The sequence below is a fragment of the Amblyomma maculatum genome, chromosome 4 (genome assembly GCF_055883805.1).
Source record: "Amblyomma maculatum isolate TAMU_Amacu chromosome 4, ASM5588380v1, whole genome shotgun sequence".
Classification (NCBI taxonomy): domain Eukaryota; kingdom Metazoa; phylum Arthropoda; class Arachnida; order Ixodida; family Ixodidae; genus Amblyomma; species Amblyomma maculatum.
Genome location: NC_139347.1, coordinates 50,197,175 through 50,210,664, shown reverse-complemented (window position 1 = coordinate 50,210,664; position 13,490 = coordinate 50,197,175). Strand labels below are relative to the sequence as shown.

The 13,490-nt window shown below is 46.8% G+C and overlaps 1 protein-coding gene across 1 annotated transcript in view; it reads left to right on the top strand.

The window, feature by feature from the left end:
* Dis3 (exosome complex exonuclease RRP44-like protein Dis3) overlaps positions 1-13,490 on the top strand; it is a 54,945-nt gene that overhangs the window by 25,758 nt on the left and 15,697 nt on the right. The gene's annotated exons all lie outside the window — the stretch shown is intronic.

Here is a 13,490-nt window from a genome sequence, read left to right as displayed (position 1 = left end):
TAATCTTTCTTTCTGGTGTGTACCCAAGTGTTGATGTGTAGAGTCCTAGTACAGTTAAATCTCGATGTTACGAATCCGGTTGATAAGAATTTCGGGATGATACGAATTCACGAAATTCCCCTGCCACAGTGCATTGTGCACAATGTGCAAAATTTCGGATGATCCGAACACTCTCCCGCGCTACTATGGATGAAACGAACGCGCGAACTGCGACCGCAACCTTGAGCACTACGCACTGCCCGCATATCGTTGACTCCGCGATCGCCAGCCGCGCTGTATGTACGCATCACGAGCAGTTTGCGGTGACGCATGGTCCGCACCTCGCCGACGTCGCGATTTTCTGTCAGGCTCACGCCGCGAAAAGCTTTCAGCGATGCGTGGCCCACAAACAGCAGACGTTGCAACCGTCGTAGCTGGCGGCGGCGTACGCGGCGGGTACGCACGGACCGGACATTGCTGGCTCCGCGATCGCGATCCGCGAGCAGTTTGCGGTACCGCGCGGCCCGCATGTCGTCATATCCAGTCATGCTGTACGTGCAGCGAGAAGTACGCGGAGGTGGGCGGAGTCATGCTGTACGTGCAGCTAGAAGTACGCGGAGGTGGGCGGACCGCGCATCGGCGGCATCGCGATCGTTTTCCACGCCGCAAAAGGTTTGCAGCGGCGCGCGTCTCGGCGGCGCAGGCGGCGGCGGCCGCGCACTGGCTGCACATCATAGACTTCGCGACTGCTAGTCACGCTGTACGCCACGAGAGCAGTCTCACCATCTCTTGTCGTACTGCATGGGCCGCGAGAAGTCCGCGGTAGCACGAGGCCCGCGCGTCGCCGATGTCGCGATCGCCTGTCGCGCTGTGTGGCGAGCTGTGACCGTGCGACGTAATAAACCTTCTCGGACGTAAACAGATATGCGCGACTGCCTTTCCAATGCTTCTGCATACTTATTTTCGTTCGTTTTGATGATGCCAATGTTCGGATGATACGAATTTTTTCGGGACGCCGTGAGATTCATATCACCGAGGTTCTACGGCATGCTCAGGTGGTTTTTAGCATGAGGGTCATCGAGAAAATTCATTTGCTCAAAGTGGAGGGGGCGTCATTGCTATGTGACCATGCTTTCAAGGGCTTGATATGTGTTGTGCGGTACACAGAACATATCTGCTAAACTCTCATATGCAGGCAGGCCCTTTTGTCTGCTTGTCCTATTTGCTCGTTTGTGTGGCAACAAGGGGAAATGGGTGCGTGTGGTAGTATTTCATCTGCCTGAAAAGCATTCTGCACCATTTTAACACACCTGCAGCCTTCCAGGTAGTGCAACACCCACTTTTGGGCTGCTGGGCTACTTGGAACGGCATGTGGTGCAAGGTGTAGCATTCGGTTTTTCTGGTAGTGAATTCGTAAAACATGGCCTTGAAAAGGACTGACGCTGGCATCTCCCATGCTGTGCTTGTTTATATTTTACTGCTTCTCAGCTGTATGCATACAGTCGCAATACACATACAGTCAAATCTCGATATAACGAATCATGCGGGACCACCAAAAATGGTTTGTTATTTTGAAATATCGCTGTAACGAAAAACTTGTGGTTATAAACCAGTGGTCAAACCTAGGTATGAAAATGGCGTACATATCTTGGCAACAGACACGTGTGCAAAGAATTTTGAAATATCGCTGTAACGAAAAACTTGTGGTTATAAGCCAGTGGTCAAACCTAGGTATGGAAATGACATACATATCTTGGCAATAGACACGTGTGCAAACAAGAAAAATCTCAAGGAAAAATGTTGCACTAACTTCAAAGCTGCTTTATTTGAAGAAATCAGTTATTTTCTTCCGTCTTGTGCAGCACACACAACCGATTAAAAACTCGGCATCTTTCACTTTGTGCAACACCTGATTGGGTACATCATTGCACCGAGTGATGAATGTGCTGCCTTTGTTCTAGTGCAGTAAAACATCAGAGTTCGACATGACCTCTTTGCAGTGCTCAGTGAAGTTTGAGAATATTGTCGGTCTTTCAAAATGATCGTGACGGTCGACAGGCCAATGCCATGCTGTCTGCAGAGACTGATATGTTTTTTCCGACAGCCAAAACTGCATTAGCTTCTTGGTGCCATTGCTGGCTGCATTCATCATCGGATCTCGCATGAACTTTGCAATAAGATCATTCACAACAAAGAATACCTGCCCGCAAGCATGAATGGCAAGAACGACCAACTGGCGAATGACACATAGCACGAGAGAGAAAAAGCGAGCAGCTAGGGCTGCTGGCTACTGCATATTAATCTGCAGCTTTGTGATGGCGCTAAGAGTTGGCACTAAATGTTGTGGTGATGGTAGCTATATCCCACGGGGCATACACACGCAAATGGCGGTTTTTGTTTCTCATGAGAGTTGCAACAAGAGGTGTGAATGTTCTCTGATTATAGAAGAAAAAATTAATTACGTACTATGTCGTTCTGAAGTATGCGCTGTATTGAAATTTCTAGTTTTGAAATGATGTTTTTTTCATTGCAAATAACTGAAAATCAGTTGGGGATTTTTTAAATTAATTAATTTGAAAAATTCGTTAAAGGAGTGTAGACACCAAATTTTATTGCCATTTTTCTTCTTGTTAATGATGTGTAAGATGTTCCTATATACGGATCACCATGCGATTTCCGCCTAAGACTGCTAGATAATTTTTAATTTAATTTTCTTTCCCCGCCAGCCGCGTTCTCAGCAGCCGAGAGATTGCTGTGACGTCTCAATCAAGTCCAGGTCACGCACGGCATGAAAAAACAGCGATGTATTCGCTGACTCTTTACTTATGATTCCTGTTCTTCAGGCAGGCTGGCTTTAGCTAGTGGATTCAAATGACACAGGAATGATTGTTATCATTATTATTTTTTCTCATTCGTTACATGACCTAGACTTGACTTTGACATTACAGCCATCGCTCGGTTGTTAAAACTGGAACAAGTGAGAAAATAAATTTGATTATATATTATCCAGCAGTTGTAGGCAGATATCACGTGGTGATCCATGGACAACAATACCTTACGCATCATTACAAAGGATAAAACACGGACTAAAAAATTAGGTGCCTAATACTCCCTTAATGTGGTGTTAGTAGTAACGAGATTTAACTGTATCATGTGCTATGAAAAAATTTGTATTACATTTTTGGCAAAAGAGAAGCATTAAATCAAATTAATTGTTTGAATTAGTTTGCGTTTCTTGCACTTAGTAGTTGTAAAAGCCAAATACCATACTTCGTCATAGCACTGGGCACAGAAACTGCTTCTGGTGAGGCTTAATGCATGCTTGTGCATGTGGTGGCAGTGGTGAAGGACACTGTCCCAAATAAGGCATATTTCCTAAATATACACTAGGATGAAGGAGCTTCATACACATGGAGTGAAACGAAATTTGCAGCTGTAATAAAGATTTTCAGCTTCTGTTTGTAAACATCGTGATGTCTCAGCCTCCTCTTACATTATTTCAACCATCATTAGCATCACTGATCATGAATACTCATGCACCTGTTCGTAGCTTTCCATGTCGAGGTCATTGGCACTAAAATTTGATAGTTTATCAATGTCTGAAAATTTGATTCCTAGATCTGGGCCCTCGTAAACCCAGTGGAAAATATATTTACATTTTTACAGCAACAAAAACCTTACTAAGTTGTCGTAATCTTGATTAGTTTAGGGTTGGAAATAATATGGCAGTAGAAATATTTCATAAATTAAAAAATATAGTGTCCCTACAATCTTCTTTTAAATTTATAAAATGTTTCATATTCTTATCGATGCCTATTTGCAGTCTGTATAGATTCCATGAGTAGCCACCTACTACATATTTCCAACACGGTGTGGCCGTTACTATCTTCTCATTTCTAATTGCAGTTCAGTTCAGTTCAGTCGTTCAGTCGTGTCCGACTCTTCGTGACCCTATGGACCATGTCACGCCACGCTTTCCGGTCTCTCACTATCTTCCTAACATCACATAACTTCATCTGCAGTGCCTCGAGGATGCCATCTAACCATCGCGTTCGCTGCCTACCCCTTCTTCGGCGACCCTCAACCTTTCCCAACATCAAATCTTTCTCCAGCGACTCCTCTCTTCTCATCAGATGACCAAAGTAGCTGAGCTTTAACTTTAGAATTTGACCCTCCAATGAGCAGTCAGGGTTTATGGTCGACAATATCGACTGATTTGATCTTCTGGCAGTCCAAGGAACTCTCAAGAGTCTTTGCCAGCACCACAATTCAAACGCGTCAATTCTTTGGCGGTCAGCCTTTTTCACAGTCCAACTCTCGCATCCATACATCACAACTGGAAAGACCATAGCACGAGTTATACGGATCTTGGTTGGCAGACTAATGTCTCTGCTCTTTACTAGGCGGTCAAAGCTAACCATTGCTCTCTTTCCCAGAAGCAGGCGTCTCCTAATTTCATGGCTGCAGTCTCCTTCCGAGGTAATCTTGAAGCCCAAGAAGAGAAAATCTGTCACAGCTTCCACTTCTTGTCCATTGATGCTCCAGGACTTGATAGGGCAAGACGCCATGATCTTTGTCTTTTTAATGCTCAGTTTAAGCCCAAACTTCTCACTCTCTTCTTGTACATGCATCAGAAGTCTCTTCACTTTCTGCCATTAAAGTGGTATCATCCGCATATCTAAGGTTGTTGATACGTTTTCCAGCAATCTTGACTCCAGCTGAAGACTGGTCCAGACCAGCCTTCCTCATGATGCTCTCTGCATATAGGTTAAATAGGCAGGGCGACAGTATGCAGCCTTGCCTCACTCCTTTCTCAATCGTAAACCAATCACTAAGACCATGCCCAGTTCTGACTGTGGCCTCTTGCCCTTCATACAGGTTCCTGAGGAGACAGATAAGGTGAATTGGAACTCCCATCTCTTGGAGAGCTTGCCACAATCTGCTGTGATCTACGCAGTCAAACGCTTTCGCATGATCAATAAAGCAGAAGTAGATGGGTTTTTGGAACTCTCTTGCTTTTTCCATGATCCAGCGAAGGTTGGCAATTTGGTCTCTAGTTCCTCTGCCCTTGCGAAACCCAGCTTGCACGTCCGGAAGCTCCCGATCCACATACTGCTGCAGCCTACCTTGGAGGATTTTCAACATCACCTTGCTAGCATGCGAAATAAGCGCGATCGTGCGGTAGTTGGAACAATCTTTGGCACTGCCTTTCTTTGGAATGGGGATGTAAACTGACCTCCTCCAATCCTGGGGCCACTGCAGGGTTGTCCAAATCTTCTGACATAATGTATGCACAATGTTAACATCATCATGGTTGAGGTTTTGAAGCAACTCAGCTGGAATGCCATCAATTCCGCTAGCTTTGTTCTTAGCAAGGCTGGCTAAGGCCCATTCAACTTCACTCTTCAGGATGCCCGGCTTGAGATCAGTAATCACCTGCCTATATAGTAGCAGTACTTTCGTTGTCACCAGGTATTGTGCAGATTCAAGGCTATTTTCATCATGTGTGTAAGTGGTATACTATAAAATGGCCATTAAAATTATCCCTGCATTCTTGTTCCATGAAACGAATAGTAGGTATTAGTTCCATCATTGGAGCTTCAGTATTCTTTTTTTTTTTTTTTTTTTTTTTTTGCACTTATCAAGGTGTCTAATGCAAAATAAGCCAGGTTAAAATAATGTATATGTGAGCTGCTGGGTAGCCTGAACATCGGACAATCATACCCAACGCTCCCATTGCAAATTCAAGCAGCGCAAAATCTTTAATGCAGGCTAACTAATAGCTCTAACGCGCGACCTGAGGTTATGATTAATGGCTCTCTGGGACAAAGGTAGGGAGGGTTTGCAATGTCAGCATTAGTACTAGGCTGTACCCATTCTTTGACTCTGACTGACGGCACCTAGTGGCCACCATGACAGCCTTCGCTAGACGACAGTTGTTTTTCTGGCCACTAGATGCCACTAGCATGTGCGTCTTCTCGTGGTTTAGGGCATTAACGCACCGCTGCGCATATCACCAGTGAACGGGATAGGCAGTTTTCCGCGTATGCCAAAGCGCTGCAAAAGCTTAATGCGTGTCGCGATTTCTGCGCGCGTCTTGAAGGTGGCAAGGTCGCACTGTAATTGAGTGTACCACGCGTATTGTGCTGCAAGGGGCGACAAAACTAGGACTTAACCCACGGCGTTGTTGGCGCGTCATTTCCGTGCTATTTGCCGCTGCGTTTTTGGATTTTTTCATTTCATTTTATGACCTTAAAAACCGTTTCGGGGTATTACATAAGGGATTGTATTCGGCCTCTCTATAGACGCAGACGTGATGCCGAAGAAATGCCGTTTTGTGGCTCGGCTTAATTCTATACCATCACCCACAGCGTCAAAGAGGCGTTTAAACGCGAGCTCCCACTGAGGCGTCTCTGATAGTCTGAGTCGCCTTGGGACGTTAAACCCCATAAATCAAATCAAACCAAACCATAGAGTATTATTGGAAATTGTATTACCGACGTTTTACGACCGCGTGTCTAACACCTCTTTTTTTGTTGCGAATAACGTAATTTCAGAGTACCTGTTGCACTGCACGGTGAATATCTGAACCGCGCCGTAAGGAAAGGAAGATGGGAAGACGAGGAAAAGACATGCTGTTGTGTAGGGCTGCCGAATAATTTCGACCACCCCGGGGAGCTTTAATATAATAATATAATAATTGGTTCACAGGAAAGAAGTATTGGTAATGTTGTTGTTGTGGCTGTAGGAAGAAGGAAAATAAAATGCACGGGCCTGCTACTGGCTCTGTAACTCCACCACCGCTGCCTCGTGCAGACAGAAGAGAAAATAGAGAAGAAAGAAGAGGGAGAGAAAGACGGGCGCCGCAACAACAGCCGTCGTCCACCATCGAAACGGTGGCGGGTGCAATGACGGCCTACAACAGATAAAAATTCTGTGGCAGGCCAGCCCCCTCCGCAAGCGGTGGTGACCTACCTGTCCCAGCTCCATCAGGGGAGTACCAGGACCCTATTGAGGGACACGCACAGGAGCAGTAATACTTGATTGATTTATAGGACGGGAAAGGCGTGGTAACTGCCTCACTTGTTTTCTGTGGACACCTCAACCGCGCCGTGGGGAAGGGAGGAAAGTGGGAGTGAAAGTGGAGAGAAAGAGGAACCGTAGTGGAGGGCTACGGAGTAATTTCGACCACCTGGGGATCTTTAACGTGCGCTGACATCGCACAGCACACGGACGCCTCTTCGTTTCGCCTCCATCGAAACGCAGCCGCCGAGGTCGGGTTCGAACCCAGGTACTCCGGCACAGTGGTCGGGCGTCTTACCACTGCACCACCCCGGCGGGGCTAGTAACACTGTTTTGTGGACACCTATATCGCGCCATAAGGGAAGGGAGAAAGGTGGGAGGAAAAGCGGAAAGAGCGAAAGGGGTGCCGGTAGTAGAGGGCTCTGGAGTAATTTCGAACACCTGGGGATCTTTACCGTGCACGACTTCGCACAACACACGGACGCCTCTTAGTGGGCAGTTCCATTGCGATGGCCCAGTAGGAGAATTTACTTCTCAGGCCTGCAGTCTACTGGACTCCTGTTGATAGGGCGAAACATCGGATTTGAGTGTGGAAGCACCGACGATTGGGTCTGCTCTGCCTTCAAGCCGCAGTTATCAAGCGATCCCACTCATAAAGAGCCGATTTCGTGCTTATGTGGCTCTGCACCTCAGTCTGAATGCCAATTTCGATAACGCAGTGGTGACTATCGAGGTTATTGGGTCCACCTCTAATATGGTCAGTATTCATAGCGAAGGGGAGGTCCGGTGCATGATTGTCATCGCAACTGGATGTTGCATATGTTGCCAGAATTCGAAGCCCTTCGATCGACAAAGACTGTAGCCCCAAGTGGGTTGGAGCCAGCCTTGAAGTCGCCGAGAGCAACTAGATTGCCGTGTTTAGGTATTAATGCGCGACACGGATGAAAACTCTATTAGAACAGCCAACCTTTCTTCTTTCATTTAATACCCCTTTAAGTTTTTTACATATTCCATTATGCCCTGAGGCAATAAACAACGTTATTAAAAAAAAAAAAGAACTTGCCGAAGTGACGACGTCGGCAGTTCGGGCGAACGTTCAAGATGAACAGGCTGCCTTTAACCCTTTTGCGCGGTACTAATTTGACCAGGACACACTTTCTACACTGCAAGAGATTGATATCGCGAGCAGTAGCCTTCACCCCTTTTTCACAGATCCGTTTTGATGGCCTCCTTCATACGTGGAGGGTGGAATGTCTGATTTTGAGAATTTCGAAGGGCCGCCGGTTTTCGGAAGAAAAAGAGAGGGGGGGGAGGGGGGGGGGGCTCTTCGCTTTTAAGAAAGTTTCCTCCGCTTACGGCGGAACCTCCGGCATTTCCGCTTGAAGATTTGGCCGCTATGAGGCGCTACCGTTGTGAAGAAATGGCGTGGCACAAGGATGGCCAATTGCTTAGGAGGAAGAGTGAAAGGGTGACCGGATTTCACATTCACCGCTTTATCGTCCATTTCCGCTCATTGGCATTATGTTCCGAGCTTCACATACGTATAGGAGAGGGGTTAGGAGACAGCCTATGCACTCGCGTTCGGCGGTTGCGAGCGTATCGCTAGCTATATGGCACTTTCGTTTCGTTTTGTATTGCTTTGTTTTTTCTTACTAATGTGCATGCGCTTCTGTGTTAACGAAGTGGTGTGGTGCCTGGCTGTCGGTGCCGTCGCATGCCCATTCTTTTGTGTCGGTGTCTGGATGCATTTTATTGCGAAAACAATACTGCTATCACTTCGAGCCTTTGGCGTGTCATGGCGCCTCCATACATGATGCGATGTCACGCCAGACCGAGAGTTGTTGATGTTGTGGCTGTAGGAAGAAGGTTGGTTGGTTGGTTGGTTTGTGGGGTTTAACGCCCCAAAACGACTTGGGCTATGAGAGACGCCGTAGGGGAGGACTCCGGAAATTTCGACCACCTGGGGTTCTTTAACGTGCACTGACATAAACGAAAATGCACGGGCCTGCTACTGGCTCTGTTGCTGAGCCACCTCCGCTGCCTCGTGCAGACAGAAGAGAAAATACAGAAGAAAGGGAAGAGGTAGAGAAAGACGCGCGCCTCAACAACAGCCGTCGTCCACCACCGAAACGGTGGTGGGTGCAGTGACGGCCTACAACAGATAAAAACTTTGTGGCAGGCTAGCCCCCGCCGCAAGCGGCGGTGGCCCACCTGTCCCAGCCCCATGAGGGAGGGGGGCCCCAGCTCGTGTCTTCGGATAGTGGCGGTGAGTCCTTACAGGCGGTGACGTCACACTAGTCCGGGAGATGGGGCCCCAGCCAAAGCCGCCTAGAACACCCCAGCTCGCGCCATCGGATGGTGGCGGCGAGTCTATATACGACGCTGTGTCGCAGCCGCGAGAGGGCGCTCGCTGTTTGTGACGTCACGCTAGGAGTATAAATGGAGCTGTGGCTCGATAACGGGTCTCCCCTGATGGGGCTGGTACAGGTGGGTCACCGCCGCTTGCGGCGGGGGCTAGCCTGGCACCGAATTTTTATCTGCTCTAGGCCGTGATTGCACACGCCACCGCTGGTGGTGGACGACGGCTGTTGTTGCGGCGCGCGTCTTTCTTTCCCTCTTCCTTTTCTTTCTTATCTATATTTTCTTCTATCTGCACGAGGCAGCGGAGGTGGCTCAGCTACAGAGCCAGTAGCAGGCCCGTGCATTTTCTTTTCTTTCTTCCTACAGCCACAGCAACAGCAGCCTCGCAGTAAAACCCCTGATGGGGCTGGGACAGGTAGGCCACTGCCGCTTGCGGCGGTGGCTAACTTGCCACCGAATTTATCTGTTGTAGGCCGTCATTTCACCCGCCACCGCTTAGGTGGTGGCGGGTGCAATGACGGCCGTTGTTGCGGCGCGCATCTCTCTCTCTCTCCCTCTTCCTTTTCTTTTTTCTATATTTTCTCTTCTGTGCACGAGGCAGCGGAGGTGGCTCAGCTACAGAGCCAGAACTAGGCTCGTGCTTTTTCTTTTCCTTCTTCCTACAGCCACAACAACAACAACCTCGCAGTAGTCGGGGCGCAGCCTTACGGTATGTCGGATGACGCGTATAAGGCGCATAAGGCCCATTTAAATGGGCAAACAAGAAGTGAATTAAGCTGTTAGAAGCAACCAACAGCAGCATCCGTGCTTTCGCATTACTCCGATGTAGATTCTGCAGTGCTCTAATTTTTTCTCCTTGAAATGCGCTAGAGTTCTAGCGGCTGTGAGAATTTCCCGTTCCGCCCGCTCCGTCATCTCTCGCGGTGCGCCATGTGCGTGCGAGCCGCTGGCGGACGATCGGCGCGTCCCTCGTCACGTGACCTTTTCGAGAACTTTCCGGTCCTTCGTTTCGATGCCGGTTATGTTAGCCTATTTGGTCGAAATTAGCATTGGGCCCTCTAGATAACGTGCTGTACCTTCGGCTCGGGGCTAGCCGGAACTACGCCGCGCTGCCTGCGTCGTCTATGCTGTGCCGCTATACTGCGGTGCCACATCGAGCGCGGGGACATCGCCGCGTCGTTGGCAACTGGCGCCTTGTTTTTGGGCTTCGTTATCTGACGCTGCGAGATACGGCTTCTGTTTTCTTGCACCGCCAAGTCGGCCGAGCAAACACGCCCCGCGCGTGCAACATCCGCGATGATAGACATTGCATGCGGTCTCGGCGCCTTCGCCCAAGCTAGCCTTGGCCCAAAGAGGGGAGGTAGAGACTTATCCTTCTCGTTGTTTTACGCCCCCTTTTTCTTGCTTGTAGATCGTCCAAAACTAACCAAGCCTAACTTTCACCGAACCACCAAGTTAGGTACCGAGCCCAGCACGAGAGGAGGGCCAGGCTCGTTTTGTCGAGCTGGTCAGGCATGTTTTAAAATGCAATCGGAACAGCAGTATACGACGAGAGCATGAAAACGAAAGTGTGCCGCTTCGTGAGAGACGCCCTGACGCTGGACTGTGCGTCTCGTCTTCATGTCCCTGTCGTTCACTACTGGACCAGTTATTGAATCGCGTGCATGCATGCGGCTGTTGTTATTGCTACCGATGTTGAGGGTTAGGGTGATTGGTTTTGCTCGCTCTACAATCAAGGAAGATGATGTAAAAGTATGAGAAGCGACATGACCCGCCCATGTGCGTACTGCTGAGGGATTGTTGCGAATACAGACGAGCTCAAGTATAAGACGATCTGCTGAGAAAAGGACGACTGGGAGCGCCAGTCACAAATGCCATATTCTTCCGGAAAAAACGCTCATCTATATTTCTGGCCACTCGTGCAAAGATAAAAGTCGAATAATAATAATAATAATAATAATAATAATAATAATAATAATAATAATAATAATAATAATAATAATAATAGTAATAATAATAATAATAGTAATAATAATAATTGGTTCATAGGAAGGGAAAGGCACAGTATCTGTCACACTTGTTTCTGGGGACACCTGAACCGCGCCGTAATGGAAGGGAGGAATGTGGGAAGTTTAAAGAGAGAAAGATGAGCTGGTAGTGGAGGGCTCCGGAGTAATTTCGACCACCTGGGCATCTTTTGCTACGTACCCTTCCATTAGATATTGAAAGGTGACAAAGTTTACAGCTGAAGAAATATGTTCATAGGCGTACAGAGACCAAGTCTCGGTGCGTTCCGTGCACGTTCACCGAGTCGCTCATTCATGCATCGACCGATGTTAATATTTCCGCGTAATAGAGGAAAGTAGGTGGAACGTGGGACGTTATATGTACCTTGTTTGGCAGCCACACCTGCTAAGCGTAGCTTTGCAAGCTCGTTGTATGGGGCTGGGGCAGGTAGGTCACCGCCGCTTGCGATGGGGGCTAGCCTGCCACCGAATTTTTATCTGTTGTAGGCCGTCATTGCACCCGCCACCGCTTCGGTGGACGATGGCTGTTGCGGCGCGCGTCAGGGACAGGCAAGTAAGTGCTTTATTTTCCGTTTGCAAAGTACAGTTGTAAACGGACAGGTTCGAGGAAAAAAAGCTGCGGAAACAGCTTGACAGGTCCTAAAACCCGTTCGTTGGCAGCAGCAGCCGTGCGGAATGGCAATGCTTTCAATACAATAAAGCACAAGCATGAAGAAAGAAACAAAAATAACTAACAAAAAAGGTGAATCTGCAAAGCTACATAGGTTAGTAAAAAAGTAAAAAAAAAAAATACAGCAGCATGAAAATAATCTCACACAGTCACAAAAGAGGTACAATTGGCAAGGAACATATATAGTGCTGATTTACAATGACTAACCCAATGGTTGACAATATAAATACACACTCAATATTGGTGGCAAAAATAATTGTATAGAGTAGATAATGAAACATGTAAAACATCAATATTTTCCGAGATTAGTGCATTGAGTAAGGCAGGTAGGGTGTGAGCAATCATTTGCTTACCGTAATTAGTTCGCGTGTGTGTTACATACCAGTATTCCGGATATCGCGTTTGGTAGTGAAGTAGATTTTGCTTAAGATTGGCTGTTGAACGGATGGCAAACTTATTCAATTTGCATTCTTTAATGTATGCGTGTACTAACATGTAGTTGTATAAATTATGCACTTTCAATATGTTAAGCTCTTGGAACAAAGGTTCACTTGGGAAATCCCAGTTCACATTGCATATCGCGCGCAGAAATTTTTTCTGAAGGACAAATAACCGACCTACATTTGTGGCAGACATGGTACCCCAGACAAGACAGCAGTAATTAAGGTGGCTCATAAAGAGAGATTTATATATAAGCAATTTTACATTACGGGGAAGATACTTAAGGGAAAAAATTAGTCCAACTACCTGGGATAGTTTGTTTACAAGTGATGATGAATGGCTGTTCCATGACATGTCATGGTCGAAAAAGATTCCTAAGCTTTTTACTGAATTCACTAGTTCAATTTTATCCATATTAAGTGTGATGTCTGCAGGTAGTGTAGCATTTCTGTTCTTGGCTTGGAATAATATGGCTTTTGTTTTAGTTGCATTTATTATGAGACCGTTTTTGATCGACCATACATGTAGTTTTTCTAGTGCTTTATTAGCAATTCTTATTAAGTCTGAGGTATCATGAGAACAAAACAGGAGTGTGGTATCATCAGCATAGATGATGTATTTGGTGTCATGATCAATATTAACAATATCATTAACATAAATATTGAAGAGGAGGGGTCCAAGTATACTACCCTGCGGCACTCCTATTCTTATGTTTTTTATTTGAGAGGATATGTTATTGACATGTGTATATTGAGCTCTAGAGCCCAGATATGACCTAATTATTTCATGAGCAACGCCACGTATACCATAGTAAGTTAACTTTTTAAGTAGAAGTTCATGATTAATGCAGTCAAAAGCTTTTGTAAAATCTATTAGTACACCGAGTGTAAGTAGACGATGTTCAATGTTCCTAAGGATAAATTCTTTTTGTTCCAAGAGGGCAAGCTGAGTAGACAGGTGTTTGCGGAACGCGTACTGGCAGTGAGTTA